Genomic DNA, 16,450 nt, shown 5'->3' on the forward strand with positions numbered 1-16,450 from the left:
TTGCATTTGACCCATTTGATTCCTTATATTTTGTAAGTCAGATTCCATTTTTTGTTGAAATTGTGTATTATTAGTAATTAATTGTTTCATCATTTCTTCTAAAGACGAAACTTGTGCTTGGAGGAGATGGCGGCGGCTGAGGTTGATATTGCTATTGATACCCTTGTTGTCTATTTAGTACAAAATTTGATTACTTAGTTCCTCCATAGTTGAGGTTAGGGTGATCTCTCCAACCCGAATTGTACGTGTTCAAATACAGATCATATGGCTTTCTTGGAGAGGACGTGTGACCAGCCATGTTTACTTGCTCCATACTCTATTCTTGAATCATTGGATACATCTCTGTAGAATGACCCATGGCAGTACAAATCCCACATACCTTGACTTGTGGTGCATTTCCTACAGCCATTTGTCCAACAAAAGATATTAACTCAGATAACTGCAGTTAGATAAAGAATGTTTCTACTTTATTCACTCTACGTATCGGGACATCCTCTCTTGTACCAAACTGCTGCGAGTTCTCGGCCATCCCTTCAATCAACTCCCATGCTTCTCGAGGAGTCTTGTTCACCAACGTCCCTCCACTTGTACCATCAATAATACTCCTGTTTCTGAAAAGCAGCCCCTCGTGAAAGTACTAGATGAGTAATTACTCGCTTATTTGGTGTTGAGGGCATTTAATGCATAATTTCTTGAATCTCTCCCAATAATCATAGAGCGACTCTCCTGGATGTTGTTTGATAACGCATATCTCTTTTCTCAAACTTGCAGCTTGAGATGTAAAAAAATATTTTTTCAAGAATTTTTTCTTCAGTTGCTCCCAAGTAGTGATACTACCTAGAGGTAGGTAGTACTGCCAGTCTTTTACTGAGTTCTTGAGAGAAAAGGGAAATGCCCTCATTTTTATCTGTTCTTCCGTAATTTTCGAAGGCTTCATACTGGTGCAAACAACATCGAATTCTTGCAAGTGCTTATGAGACTCCTCACCTGGTAAACCATGAAAAGATAGTAAAAAATGAATTAGATCAAATTTTAACTTAAAAGAGATGTTATCATTTAAATTCGAAAAAGTAATACATAAGGACTGCCGATTCAAATTAGGAGCAGTCAACTCCCTTAATATTCGTGCATTAGGCATAGTGACTTCTTTTTGATCCGAGTCACTCAAAATATCACCATCCGAACTTGTTGATTCAACTTCTGGATCAAATCTCTGAGATACAGTACTAGATTGCTCTTTTCTGAGTTGTTTGATCTCTTTTCGTGTTTGGCGCGCAATCTTCTCTATTTCAGAATCGAAAATTAATTCTCCTATACGAGAAGAACGAGGCATAAATTAGAAAAATACCAGAAAATCAAAATAAAAATGAACTTAAGAGGAAACAAATTAACTAATGCTAGTCCTCGGCAACGATGCCAAAAATTGACAGGTTGTCGAGCTTGTGCAATAATAACTACTTACTTAAAAATAATATAACTTTTGTATATAGCAGTGAGTAGGGTCGATTCCATAGGGACTGGGAGTAATTTGTTTCTGCTAAAGTTCAAATTACGGGGAATTTTATAGAAATTAACAATAAGCTATGCTAATCGAATATTACAATTAAATAAAAATTAAATGACAAATTATAAAAACTCAAATAGTATTGGACAAACAGTAGTCAAGAAATAACTTCAGAAATGGTTCTTCTAATTGATCATTGATGCAAGAATAATTCCACTTATAAACTGATAAACAAGTTATAATTGTCAAACAAACGATGACAATCAATTTCTCCTTAATTATCATAGCCAAGGTACGACCGTTAGCTATTACCCTAATTGTGAAATAACCCTAGGTACGACCGTAGAATTCAATATCTCAATTTCCTTACAAATTAGAAAAATCCTATTCTAATCAAATAACACGCTATCAGGGTTGTTTTAAATTAGCCCGTATATTTTTCTGACACAAATCCAATCATGCCAGTTAGCACTAATTTAAAATAATTAAATAATTACGGATTTAATTACTCTAATTGGCTTTAGGTTATTGAATTAATTTAACATTCGGGCTCAGGATAATAGAATAATACAACAACCATAAACAAATAAAGCAGGAAATATACGAATATCAGAAAATAATAGAAAAAGTAAAATCAGTTAGATCTCACAATTTAAATTGAACCAAATCCTCATTTATTCCTTGACTAGAAATAGACACTTAATTCATCTCCGTTGAAAAAGTTCCATGCAAAATTGTAGAGTTAATTGTCCAAGACATTCTCTCCAAATTTGAAGGATGAAACTCGATGGAATAATAACAAGAATAAGATGAAAAAGTCAAAATAAAAGTAATCAAGGTTGTCTGCCCCCTTTTTTCTACCTAATTCCCCTTTACATACGGCTATTCCAAAGAATAAAAGGGAAAGTGTCCTAATCCCTTCCTAATCCACCGTACTTCCATTACTAGATAAGGAAACAATCTCTAAGTGGTTTCGTGTTTTCTATTACCAATCAAACTCTTCTCTTAACTACCGTCAAAATTGATTTGACTGTTCCCCATATTAACCGAAGATGTATAACTTGGTAAATTCGGCATGGTTTGTTGCTCACTTTGCAACGCTAGATGTCCCGAAGTTAATATAGTGAGGAATATGCCCCTTTTTATCACTTTTCATTCCAACTCCCCACGAACAACATAAATTCCCAAAAGTGAATAAAATCTACCAGTTAACGCACATTTAGTAGTATAATGTGAGGGAATTAATTATAAAATATATAACAAAATTGCGACCTATCAGATCACGTTTTATGCCCGTGTTTTACATGATTGCCATGTAGATACACTAAAACACGACCCTAAAACGCAATTCTGGCCGGCGTTTTTGTGGGTGCGTTTTATGCTTTTGCACTTTTAGTGTAGAATTTTTACAATTTTTTAAAAATCGCACATTTGACCCTAATTTTTAAAAACAGATCCTAAATTATTTTTTTGTCAAAATAAATAATTCACGCACATGTAAAATGATCTAAACATCCATTCTAACCTTTTTTAATATATCAAAAATCATAATTACTCAATTTGAGGTGTTGAGATCATTGATTAAATTTCCTCTTTTTCATCTTATTTGGTCATCTTTACTTCTATGTCCCAAACTTACAAAAGAAAAATAATAAAATAACTTAAACACATAATTGAAGCATAAAATTACACCAAATTAACATAAACTTAAACAAATATTTGGTTGCCTCTCAACTAGCGCTTCTTTATAGTCATTAGATTGACTATTTCATCTCACATTTCAAAGAGGTTTTGTTAAAGAATAATCCACCATTTTTGGACGTGGGGGATCGTTAAAAGATGGCTTGATAATAAAAATCACATAATCAACTGATAAGAGAGATGGATGAAACTTACCTATCTCAAGTAATTCATAGAGATTACCTTTAATGTGTGTCACTTGAGTACTTACTAAAGGAATGTCCGTATGATCTTCTTAGGCAATAATACCTTTGAAACCTGTACTTTCAACATATTTTTGAAGAGGGGTGAAAAATGAAACATCAATACTCACCTCTAGAGATTCAAAATTAGTTCCAAAGATATTATTTGTGAAATGGACATTTCATCATTGAAACTCAAATTGGATTCATCATTTTGATCAAAATATAATCCATTTTCACATACAACATTCCAACCATCCATGCTAGGGTCATTTTGCATTTCATTAGAAGAAATAATTTCACATAACTCATGCAATTGGTCTTGTATTTTACCAAAATGAGAAGCTAATTTATCTAACCTTTCCTCAATCCCAGCAAAATGGTCGGAAGTTGCATTTGCTAACTTTGCTATGACTAAATCAAATTGATTAGAAAAATTTTCTATAACTAGCTCTCAAGATGCATTAGAATCATTAGCTAATGTTTCACTTTTTAATTCCAAAGGTGAAGGTGTATTAACTAACCTTTCTATTGCTAATTCTTAAGATGGTTTAGATTCATATTGAACACATTGGAGTTGGTAATCATAAAAACATGGAGAATCACTATTAGTACATCGATTATTCCAACCCTAAGTAGAAGAATTATCCCAATTAGCACCATATTGATCAAAACAAGAATTGTAATGCCCTTCATCATAATTATCCACATTTTGTGCTTGCCTACATGTTTGAGCACTATGGTAACCTCCACACAAGTCACAAATCACATGATAAGAATTGAAAGCATTAGCATTCCGTTTTTGCTCAATTTCATGCATAATGGTGTTCAATTGAACTTGTAACATTATAGCATCAAGTTTAGCTTTTAAATTCCTTAAACCATTTTCAAACGACATACCTTCAATAATTTCATGGTTACCTCTATCCATGGAGTTTTACACATAATAACCATCCATTGCTAATCTTTCACTTTTCAAGTATTGTCTTCTCATGTTTTCTACTCTCCTTGAGTCCCTAAACATGTTTTCAAAATAACTTAAAAACAAGTTTAGTTAAGAAGAATAGATGACTCGACTCATACAAAAAAATACAAATAAAGACTCAACAAAACACTAAATATACTAAACAAGACACTAGACACAACAAAAATAAAAAAAACAAGTAAAAATGTCTAAATTAATAAAGTTATTCTTAGCACCGATATTGCCAAATCTTTCCCAATAATGGCACCAAAAATTTGACGTGTGTGGGATATACATATAACAATTAGTTCATCTATAGTCGAATTTTACATTTATAAAATCCTAAATATCTCACATGCGATTTTTCACAAGTATATGAGTCGTTTATTGAGCATAGGGGTAATAGCTGTCGATCCCACAGGGAAGATTGATGATTTTCGAACTCTTTTATTATTTAGACTATCATAAGTGCAAGAAATTAAATTTACACTATAAACATGAGATAAAAGTAATAAAAATAACAATATAAAACTTCTAGAACTTTGAAATTCCTTACTACTCTTGCAAATGAAGTTACCAGTTAAGTGAATGCTATTATCTTGACTTGTTATGGTATAATTTCCTAATATACGTGATACCCGCTTTCGCTGGTGCACCAACTATATTTATAGTTAATTCATACCTACTTTCATGGTTATGAAACTAACTACAAACTCATTTTTTTTTATGAAATTACATGAAATAAATACAAAGGTGCACCTCTATTTTTATGAGTGCATTCTCCGGATTTATCACTTCCTTGAACTAGTATTAAATTCCAATTCTCATTGTAAACTTAACACGTTAAGATTATCACAATTAATGGCTGGTTAATCGTGATCAAATAAGCAAAAGTGATAAATAAGTTGCTCAAAATAATATCATCAAATAACCAAATAAACATTACTAACAAGATATAGAAAGTTCATCCATGTTCTAAGCATAAACTGTAACTAAACATGAAAACAAATACCAAACTTATATTATAGTTAAATACGAAATCAAATACAAAAGAGAAAGTGATAGGAGAGAAGCCACCCTTATCATATGAGTTTCAAACTTTCCATCTTTACTCTTCAAATCTTCATCCAAATCTAACAACAAATACAAGATTGATAAACTACTCTAACTATATTATACTATCCGAACTAATGAACTAAGGAAATTCTAATGAAAGTTACATTTTTGTGGAGTTTCTCTAGCTTTCCAAAGTTTTGAAAATGTTCTCTAAGGCCTTTATTTGTAGAGGAATTCAAACTCACGGTGAGTTGTTAAAGTTTATGTAAATTGTTCATTGGAATCACCAAAAGATGCTTCTTGAATTCTTTATACTTGCTTGCTTAGTTTCAGCCGGATTTCTTGCAGATAAAGTGGTCAAAGAGGTTGTGTGAATAGAGCATAAGTTACAGAGCAAGTTGCAGCCGAAATTCATAAAAATGCGGGTAGAAAACACAGCCTATGCCCATGTTTTGACACCCGTTCTACTCTTTTGCAGGTTAGCACTTTCTGGGTAGAATTTATCCTTACTCTATTTTTTATCCAATTTCAACTGATATTTTCTCTATGATGAAAGCTGAACTAACTCTTGTGTAAAGCATAAAAGTTGTATGCCTTTGCGTTAGCTTTCTAATGCATCAAGAATCATCCAATTTGAAACTTTGTGAATCAAAAAATGACCAAAATACCCTTGACTAGTCAGAACTTTATTTTAGCTTTTGACAATCAAGGGAAATCTAGAGTGCGCAAATAAAGTGGTTCTTGATATTTCTTTCTTTGAACCTCCCACTACCTTTACCCAAGTGTGAAAAGCTTTTACATATTTTGTTATGGAGAATAGAGAATTATTAGAGGTGGGGTCCGAGCACCAATCATACTGTCCTCCAGATGCATGCAATCAAACTTCACAGCGCAAATATTCGAAAAGCATGTTGGAATTTCACCCCAATTTATGTCTTATTTCTGTTGGAGGTTTAATCCAATCTGCGCGATACAAAGTTCATTGAACCTTTGCATATTGTGCTCCCATGCAAAGTTCAATGAAATTTTGCTTTACCAACACATGTTGGTTCAATTAGTAAGAATGAATTATTTTTTTACAAAAGTTCGTGTATATGTGAGAGCCATGTTTGTTGATCATCCATAAGAATCCTATAAGCAATACAGTTTCAGAGATATACCTTAATTTATAGTGATAATCAGAATCATCCACCTAGATTTTACCTTACCAAAGAAAAACTGAAATTTTGCTTTACATACATAAAAGAAAGGAAGCCACGGGAGGTAATTCGAGCAACATCCCACACAAATACTTCGACGATGGGTGGGGTTAGGCTGAACTAGGTGGTGACCAGGTGTGCAGGATGAGGCATGGCAAGGTGAAACAACAGTGCATGGTGGTTGAGTGAATCTGAAGTCAAAGGATTTTCATTGTTGCTCTATTGATATATTTTTTCTAGGTTTTTTTTACACAGTTAACAGCGATATTTATATTGTTTTTAAAAGAAGACCTGTTTTATAAAAAACAAACACAAACAATTTTTATGAACAATTATTTCCAGTTCCACAATCAAAAATAGAAAAATACAAAACATAAACGTTACGAAATCACTCCAAAGTACATTATTTATCTCTGTTGTTATAACTACTGCATCCCACTGAAAACATGATAGAATGGCGGATCGCATAGGAATTAGGAACGTAAGAGCATTTGCCATTAGTCTTTTAAGGGGTGAGCCATCAATTTTCTCTTGTCGGGCCAAAATTTTCTTGGACTGTTGTGTTTTTGCAAGATTGCACTTTTATTGGTCTCAGCTTTCATGCTCTAGTCGTTTCAATTATTTACTTGTTTTGTTCAAGCACCTCTGGGGTCTCTACATTTTTGTTCACTTGAATTTGAAAAACTTTGTACATGATATGCAAGTTACATACTTGTATAATATGTGAAATAGCAAATACATTTATAGTTACTAAGAAACATTCATTCAAGTCCACATTGTAATATTTTTCATTGATAATTGTTGCATTGTATTTATTTGGATTAATTACATCTAACTCGCATGTAGTTTAACCAAAGTTTGATTCACACCCTCAAATTTGTCCAAAATATAAAAAGATCCCTCAAACTCAAATCTTAACAAGGATACCCTTGCCGTTGGTCAATTAATATTGACCACCAAACTTCAAACATTACCCACACAAAATCATACCAAAAGCCTGAAAATGCCCACAAAAAAACCTAATGATGTCTATTTTTTTAGGAGCAAAAAGATTAAATCCTATTTATAGTTAAACAAATGATTTGATCCATATTCATTTTTCTCCCTAAAAAAGTGGGATTTGACTCAACCTATATTTATTTTTTCCATTAAAAAAAGTAAAATATGATATTTTTGTATATAAAAATTATTACATTGGGTCACACGATTATTTTAGGCTAAAAAGTAGTCAGATTTTAGGTTAGGACCAAATTTTACAAGCTTACATTTGTAAGGGACGTAAAGTTTATATTTTAAAAATGAAAGATGAAAAAATTTATTTAACGAAATATGAGGGATATTTTGAACGATTTTCCCCTAATTCTAAGCAAGAAACACATCTAACTTTGGAAATCCTCAATTGAAAAGAATTTACTTATTTTTCATCAACATTTTAATCTCACATGCATCACATTGAAAATTTTGATAGAGTCAACAATCCAAAAAGTTTCTTTAGGGAACTTTCTTTGGCTTGCCATTGGTTATTAGTGCAAAGCGTTTTGCTTGGATTTGCTTGGTACAACATGCTTGGACGAAGACCCTGATTATAGATTTCGTCCTCTCTAATTCCTTTTGTATAAGTTGTAGTACCCGCTAGTTGGAGGACGGGATTCATTGGTGAGTCCATCCATATCCGACCTTTTAATTCCTGTTTCCATCTTCTACAAGCTCTGACCACCATATCTATCTCTTTAAGCCCCCAGCCATGTTGTTCAATGCTTCAATTTATGTACTGTTGGTATTGATAATGGCAGAAAAAGAAGGGGCGGGGCGACCAAGTTGCTTGACTAGTTCCTTAGATTACCGAGAGGATATTCATCTTCGTGCATAGCATGTTGCAATGGGAGCACATAATAATTTTTACCAAGAAACAAGAGATCACGTAATGAATTTTACCAAAAAGAAAAAATGGGAGCACACAATAAAAACTTTGACTAGAGCCAAAAAAATTTTAGCGACCATTTGATTTCTTGTTGGATCTATCCACCTAAATAGGATAACACCTAAAAATATGGAAGTAAGTTTCCCATCTAAAATAGTAAGTTAAGCTTAATATATTAGTAATTTTTATACCTCAAAAGGTAAATTGGAATAAATATTAAACTTACTTTTTAAATAAATAAATTACTACTTTATATCCCAAACTTACTTTTTAGAGAGTAAGTTTAGTTCAAATAACAGTAAGTTTTTATACATAAATAGTAATTCTTACTAATAACATGGTAAATTTGATTAAGGATCAAATTTTACTGATTTTTGGAATACATGTACAATTTTACATTAAAACCTTATCTCAAACTAGTATTAGGAAGTTTATTTGAAATAATGATAAGATGTTTTATTAATGATTAAAGCTTAGTACCTTAGTTAGTAAGTACTCGTAATATACCTGTATAATAAATGATTATAGGTATAACTTAAATTTTTTTTGTATTTATATATTTTAAAGTAGGGATGATTGCAGAAACCTCCCCTGAGGTTTCTGACATTTGCACTGACCTCCCCTGTGGTTTGAAAAATTACACTGACCTCCCCTGAGGTTACTAATCCTTTGCAAATTCAGTCCAAACGATTAAAATATTGTTTTAGGGAGTGAAATTAGAATTTTTTACCAAATTTGTTCTTTGTACTACATGTCCAATGAATGACAAAATACTACAAATCAATTAACAATTAACAAACTTTAAGGAGTATAGTTTATAGGCAAATATGCATTATCTATTTAAAGTACCGGTTCTTTATGGGTATTTTACTTTCAAACATTTAATTTAATACAAATATTTATGCTCAAATACATATTTGTATTTACTTTCAAATATTTAATTTTTGTTAAATACAAAAACTACCAATCTCTCTTCCGTAAAAATATTAATATAACACTTTTTTAAATTTAGTTACAAACATTTATGTATTTAACATAAATTAAATGATTCAGAATAAAATGCACATAAAGAGAGAATACTTTACTCATGTAATGGATGAAAACCATAAAAAATTAATACTTTATGGGCCATTTATTTTTAAAAAAAATATTTAATTTATATTAAATAAATAACCTATCGATTTCCTTTTTGCAAGAATATTACTATAACAATTTTTGAATTTTACTTACAAATATTGATATATTTATCATAAATTAAATATTTGAAAGTAAAATACTCGTAAAGAGCTGGTACTTTAAATGAGTAATGCGTGTTTGCCCATAAATTATACTCCTTAAAATTTATTAATTGTTAATTGATTTATAATACTTTGTCATTCATTGGATATGTAGCACAAAGGGCAAATCTGGTACAAAATTCTAATTTCACTCCCTAAAATAATATTTTAATCGTTTGGACTAAATTTGCAAAGGATTAGTAACCTCAGGGGAGGTTAGTGTAATTTTTCAAATCACAGGGGAGGTCAGTGCAAATGTCAGAAACCTCAGGGGAGGTTTCTGCAATTATCCCTTTAAAATACTATGAAAAGTAGTTTCACTTTTCAGATAACCTTGTAAAATATGTAATAAAATTTTGTCATATTATAAGTTTTTAATCATTTTCAATTTTTGAAAAGTTTGAAAGTTTGGACAACAATAACAATTTTTATAATTTAACACCTATGAATATAATAAGATGATAAAGTTTTAATAAATTTACATCTAAGACACAAGAATTAATAAGAGTTAAAGCCCAAACAAAATGAGAAATAGTATAACAATAAAAATGACAAAATTAGTATAACGGTTAATATAAGAAAATCAGTATGATCTGGACTTTTTTCCTTGGGAGATTGTTCATAAAAATGAGATCCAACAATTAAATGAAAATCACTTGCACATATAATCTATCGTATAATTTAAATTGAATTGACGGGTATTTTACATACGTACAAGTTAAAAAACCAAATTACACCCGTTCACTGCAAGTATACAGGTCAACTAGTAGTTTAGGGTATATATCGGGTCGATCCCACAGGGAAGAGTGAACAATTACCGGTATTACTAAAGTTTCTCTATTATTTAGACTATCAATTAATGATAAGAAATTTAACCTACTGCACTTATACAGGAAATTAACAAATAAAAGCTCCTTGGGTTGTGGTATCCCTAACTACTCATGCAAGTATTATATTTGGATCATTGAATACTACATCTAGGCTAATTATGGTGTAATTTCCTTATGCATTTGAATCCTACTTTCGTAGTGAATCAATTATACTTATAACTAATCCATACCTATTCTCATGGTTATGAAATTAACTACAAGTTCATTTCTTCAGTGAAATTACATGAAATGAATCACTAAAAACCACATAGGTGCACCTCTACTTTCGTGAGTGTACTCCCTATGTTTAGCACTTCTTGAACTAATGTTAAATCTCAATTTTCATTGCAGAAATAACACCTTAGATAATCACAATCAATGGTACCAGATTAATCATGATTTAAAGAGCCAAAGTGCTAAATAACTTGCTCCAATCATAGTAATCAAATAGCCAAATAATAAATACTAACAATTATAAAAAGTTCAACCAAACCCAAGGCATAAACTTTAGAAACACATATTAAACACAAAATCCAGAACTTGTATATTAACTAAACTTGGAATCAAGTACAAAATATAAAGATTTGGAAGGAATACAACCCTTGTCACATGAGCTTTCTTCCTTGCCTTCTTCATCCTCCATCTTCTTCTTTATCTAGCTAATAACAAGAATGGATGAACTATCTTACTCTATACTAAGCTAAACTAACACTAAGAGAATGGAAAAGCTACATTTTTTCAGACTCCAAGCTTCTCCCGTATGTTCCTCTTTTGGCTCCCAAATGTCTCTGCATATGAACTACTCAAAGGCTCTCTTTTTCCAAGTCAAATTCCAACTTTTGATTTCCAAATCTAACTTTGTTGGGATAGTCAATAATCAATGTTTTTGATTTGAAAATAAGCCATCTTTATTGCCCTTTTGTCTTCTGAGGCATGTGCACCGAATTCTCTTGCAGATTGTAGCTGGAAAGTAGTTTGAACATAAGAGAATTGACTGAGCAAATTGCAGAATTGCGGCCAGAAAACGCGCCTACACAAAACGTGGTTACAAGTCACGTTTTGTGTACTAGCGTATTCACTTTGGCCTTATTTCATCTGCGATTTTCTTTATCATAAAGGCCGAACTGGCTTTTGTGAAAAACACCAAAGTTGTAACCCTTTGAGTTAGCTTTCCAATGCTCTAAAAATCATCCAGATCAGAGTTGTATAGCCTGAGATATGACCAAAATACCAAAACCTGGTAAAACCCCTGTTTCAGATTCCGACCACAGAGTGCAGCTTCTGTATTCCGACATTTTTGTCCATGAAGATGGTAGAACTGTGATACGTTCCTCGATCAACACGTTTCGAGACACGTAGCACGTTTGCCCAAGGATCTAGCGAGGATGTCCAACGCTTGGAATTGCGGGATCTAGAACCAAACGGACGACACGATTTGATTTAAGACGGTAGACGACACTCCGATGAAGGTGAATACTCCAGGGGAATAGGTCGGTAGAACAATCTAGGACAGGACGCAAGACTGCTCAAAACCCTTGCCAAAGCAAGTAAAGGGGTCGAATCTCTCTCTCAAGAAGAATCGAAAATATGCAAAACTTTATTGATAAAACGTCTCCCTTAAACCTTACAAAGCAAGCCTATTTATAGGCTAAAGTGACTAAAACCCTAAAGGCTAGGAAAAGGAAAAAGTCGGCCCATGTTTTTGGAACAAGATGGGCCGGCCCATGCTCTTACTTAATCATTAACTAATTGCTAACTAATTGATGGGGCCTAAGGCCTTATTCGCTTGGTGGCCCGCTTGACTCTTCGTGGACTTGGATCATGGTGTAAACGACTCGATTGTCTCTCTCCAAGCCCTCAATATCTTAGTGAACTCCATGTTGGTCTTGAACGTTCCTTGAATTGCTTAGCCCGTGCACATGTGACTGGGCCCAATGGTACTTGAACTGGGTCATTGGTGGGCCAAGGTCCGTGCACACAAGTTAAATGTCGTTTGGTCAGCTTCATTAGGCTCTCAAACAAGGACATGCGCCAAGATAGGAAAGAGCTTGTGTAAGGCTCGCGAAACTTCCAGGTAGCAATCCAAAGCGCTCTAATCATCCTTCGGCCATGCATTGTTATAGTGTCACCATTCTCATGCACAAGATAAGGATCTTCAGAATGATGCTCATGGGAGCAAGAGAAATTCCAAATCGGGTTTGTCAAGGTGGTATGACTCGTCCCTGGTTGTTGCTGATTTGGCACAACTTGCCTATTTGGAGGTGAAACATTGAACCAATCGGGTTGCACTTCCCTAGAAGTACGAACCAGTGATGTAAGACCAACGTTCGGATCTTTATTGACACATTTGTGGGTATCACCCGACAAAAGTGGCAGCAATGAAGTGAGACGCACTCCATACGAATCATATGAATTTGTGCAAGTTGGAGTTGGTGAAGTAAGCTCGTGGTGACCAGCTTTTGGACATGTGAAGAAGCACGAACATGCTCCACTTTCAGCAGGAATAAGCACGAAATCGGGTTGCAAGTCCTTAACCATAGTTGGAAAATTTTGGACAGCATTACAACCTACAAAAACAAAATAATCTTCAACTTGAAGCAATTCGGAAATCGGGTAAAGAACTAATGGTACATTATTAACTAGATGGTAAGAAGGTGTAGAGCAAGATGGAAATGAGAAAACTCCCTTTGACACTTCAATATTCCTTCTACCAATTGATTCAACTTGAGATGCCAGTGCTAGTCCTTTACACTTCTCTTTAACACCTACATGAGAGCGACAAGAGTTAGTGCTAGTATCATGCTCAAAATAAGGCAAAGGTGAGGAATAAACCATAGGTAGAGAACAAGCAGTAGAATCTGAAATTTCCCTTTTAAGACGAGCTCGAATCAATCCTCCAATGGTGTGGACGGGTTTGAGTTGACATGGTTCCATGAATTGAGACCAAAGAGATTTAGCTCCTAGAAGACAAACTCCATGGAAACTCGCAAAGTGTCCAAGTGACATGGGAATGGAACATGCCATGACCAACTCTACTTGACTTTGTTTAATCTGCACAAAAGAAGAGGTACTAAACAAAACACATGTTAGCTTGTTAGCAAACAACACGTCCAGACTTTCAACTTTTACGAACATGGCCAACTCCTCCTCTTTACTCATCAATAAGGCCAAACTATTCTTGCCTTTTCCCACTCCATTTGTCTCGGACCATTGTCCATTCATTGCACTTGAGTTCGGATTATGTTCATGGCTTAGTTGCATCTCATTCATAGAGGGCTCTTCAATCGACGAGGGACTAGGATGAATATTTCCTTTGTTACCACCGGTCGACACATGATTAAGTTGCTCAAAGTGGGAATCCCATACTTGGCTAAGTCTTTCCATCATAGAATCAACCCATGCTTTAGTTTGACTTCGGAATTCATCCTTTGCTTCACGAAGCTTTGACTCAATTCGAAAATTCTCGAGCTCCTCGTCTTTATTGTCAAGACGCTTCTTAGATGAACCTTGTTTGCTTGAAGTTGACCTTGATTTAGATGCTCTACGCAAGCTGCTTTGCTCCTTCTCATACTCATCACAATCTTGTTCATACCTTTCGTATACACACAAAGCACGGTGGCGTTGCATCTCCTTCCGGAGTGAATGATACCCACATTGTGAACTGGATTGCATGGAACTAGAGTACTTGGAGGTACTTCGCTTGGGACCTCTCCTCTTGAAAGGTTCGGTCTCTACGAATTCTTGATTGTATGAGTAAGATGCAACTCTAGTGGGCATGACTATGTGACCTGCAAAACGGTTAGTAGAGCAAAGGAATTTTCCTCCCACACACAAGCTCACGCATGTACACTCTACTCTCGTGTATCACTCACAATTACTCACTCTAATGGACTTACCAAATACCTTTACCTGTTGGGTTAGGTAGTTGAGAAAGGTTGCTCGAGTCCAGTGATTGTCACCAACTTATCCCCACAAAAGTACGCAAGAATTCTTTGCTTTTTCGGTGAAGGGAAAGACGGTTTTGGAGAGCTTAAGGGTGGCGGACAGATTTGAAAAAAATATTTCCAAGAAAGGAAACTCTAAGAATTCCTAAGATGTAGGAGTGGTTTCCTTAAAAAGGATGAGAGAATGTAGTATGATATCCTAAAATGGAGGAGAAAACATAGGAGTGTCCAAGAGTTATCCAAGTATATTACTTAGTCTCCTAAACGAAGTTGGAAAACAAGTTGGAGTTGGAAACTTCCTAATTCTTCTCAAGACAGATTCGGTTCCTCCTCTCTCCTACCCGCAAGCTTCCAGAAATTTCCCTCTCAAACCCACCCCAAGGTCGGTTCAAATCCCACTTAGCAGCCGCACACTTTACTCTCACAACACCAACCAGATTTGGAACTCTGAAATTTCCAGATTTCCTCCTCTTGAAGGCCTTCCCAAAGTCGGCTATACTCCCTATAAGACTCCCTCTTCACAGCCGCAACTTACCCAAATAATTCGGCTCTCCCTCTACTCCAAGAACAAGAAGTTCGGCTCTCTCTCCTTCAAGGCAGATTCGGTTCTTTGTGACTCCAGAAATTAGCTCTTGTGATTCCAGAAATTCGGCTCTAATGGACTCCCAAGAACATGCGAGTGATGTTACTCAAGAATCTCCCAAGAAATTCACTCCTCAACCAAGAAAGCCACGTATGGATGCAAGATCATACAAGAGACTTTTTATTCGAAGAGAGGTGCAAGTGTTTAAAGTTCAAGATGGTCAAGAACCACAAACAAAGGTTGTTCAAGTGATCAAGGCTCAAGGTAACCAAGAATTTCAAGAAGAGGTTGGTCAAAACTTTTGAATTCTTTTCTTTGCTTGATGTAATTTTCTGGTTTGAAAACAAGAAATAACAAGACAGATTTGGCAATAAAGGGTCACGGCTTCCTTCTTGGATTTGTGTTGGCCGAATGTTTCTTTTCTTTCCCTCTTGTCTTTTGTGTTTCTGTTTGTTTATTTATTTTTTTTTTTTTTTTGACTTAACAAATGCAACTAAGCCTGGACGGAAGAAAGGTTCACAAACCAGATTTCTGGGCAGCTCTACGTAACACAACTAATCAGCCAAAAACTCCAAGATTTCCCAAGAACTCCCAAGAACTTCAAGATTTAATTCCAAGAACTCAAGAAACCCTAGATGGTTGTAGTTTCCTTCAAGATTCTCAACTCCAACAAGTTTTAACCCCAAATCAGTTTAGACAAGATAAGTAAACAACTTGAATAAGCTACTAAGATTTGGACAGATTTGGCCACAAGGCAAAGCCCTAGCCGCAACTTGCTTCTTCTTTTTTTTTTTTTTTTTTTTTTTTTTGCAGATTCGGCAAGGCTAATTGCTGGGCAGAATGGATGTCACTAGAGTATAAAATCTGGGCAGATTGGGACTATCGACAATAACACACAACTGTCCAGAAATTGACGCGACAAACAACGAGAACTAGCGGACAGAATTTTTTTTTTTTCTCTTTGACAAGCGATGCAAACAGATTTTGTTTGTTTTGTTTTTTTGTTTTTTTTTTGACTAACAAAGCAGCAACGGACAGACTTGAAGACACAAACGGACGGACTCAATTAATAAAAGCAATGACCAGAATTTCTAGACATCAAACGAAAGGAAACGGCACAACAAAATACCAAAGCTAGCGAACAGAAATTTTTTTTTTTTTAAACAAGGCAGCGGAATTAATGAAAACTAAGACACAACTACGGATATAAC

The 16,450-nt window shown here is 34.4% G+C and overlaps 1 non-coding gene across 1 annotated transcript; it reads left to right on the forward strand.

Annotated features, from left to right (window-relative positions):
- Positions 1-659: 659 nt before the first annotated feature.
- LOC113719655 (small nucleolar RNA R71) lies at positions 660-766 on the forward strand. Its single transcript, XR_003454963.1, has one exon. It is a non-coding gene; the product is annotated as a small nucleolar RNA R71 (small nucleolar RNA).
- Positions 767-16,450: the final 15,684 nt, after the last annotated feature.

This window comes from Coffea arabica, chromosome 1e (assembly GCF_036785885.1).
Source record: "Coffea arabica cultivar ET-39 chromosome 1e, Coffea Arabica ET-39 HiFi, whole genome shotgun sequence".
In the NCBI taxonomy this organism is placed as follows: Eukaryota; Viridiplantae; Streptophyta; class Magnoliopsida; order Gentianales; family Rubiaceae; genus Coffea; species Coffea arabica.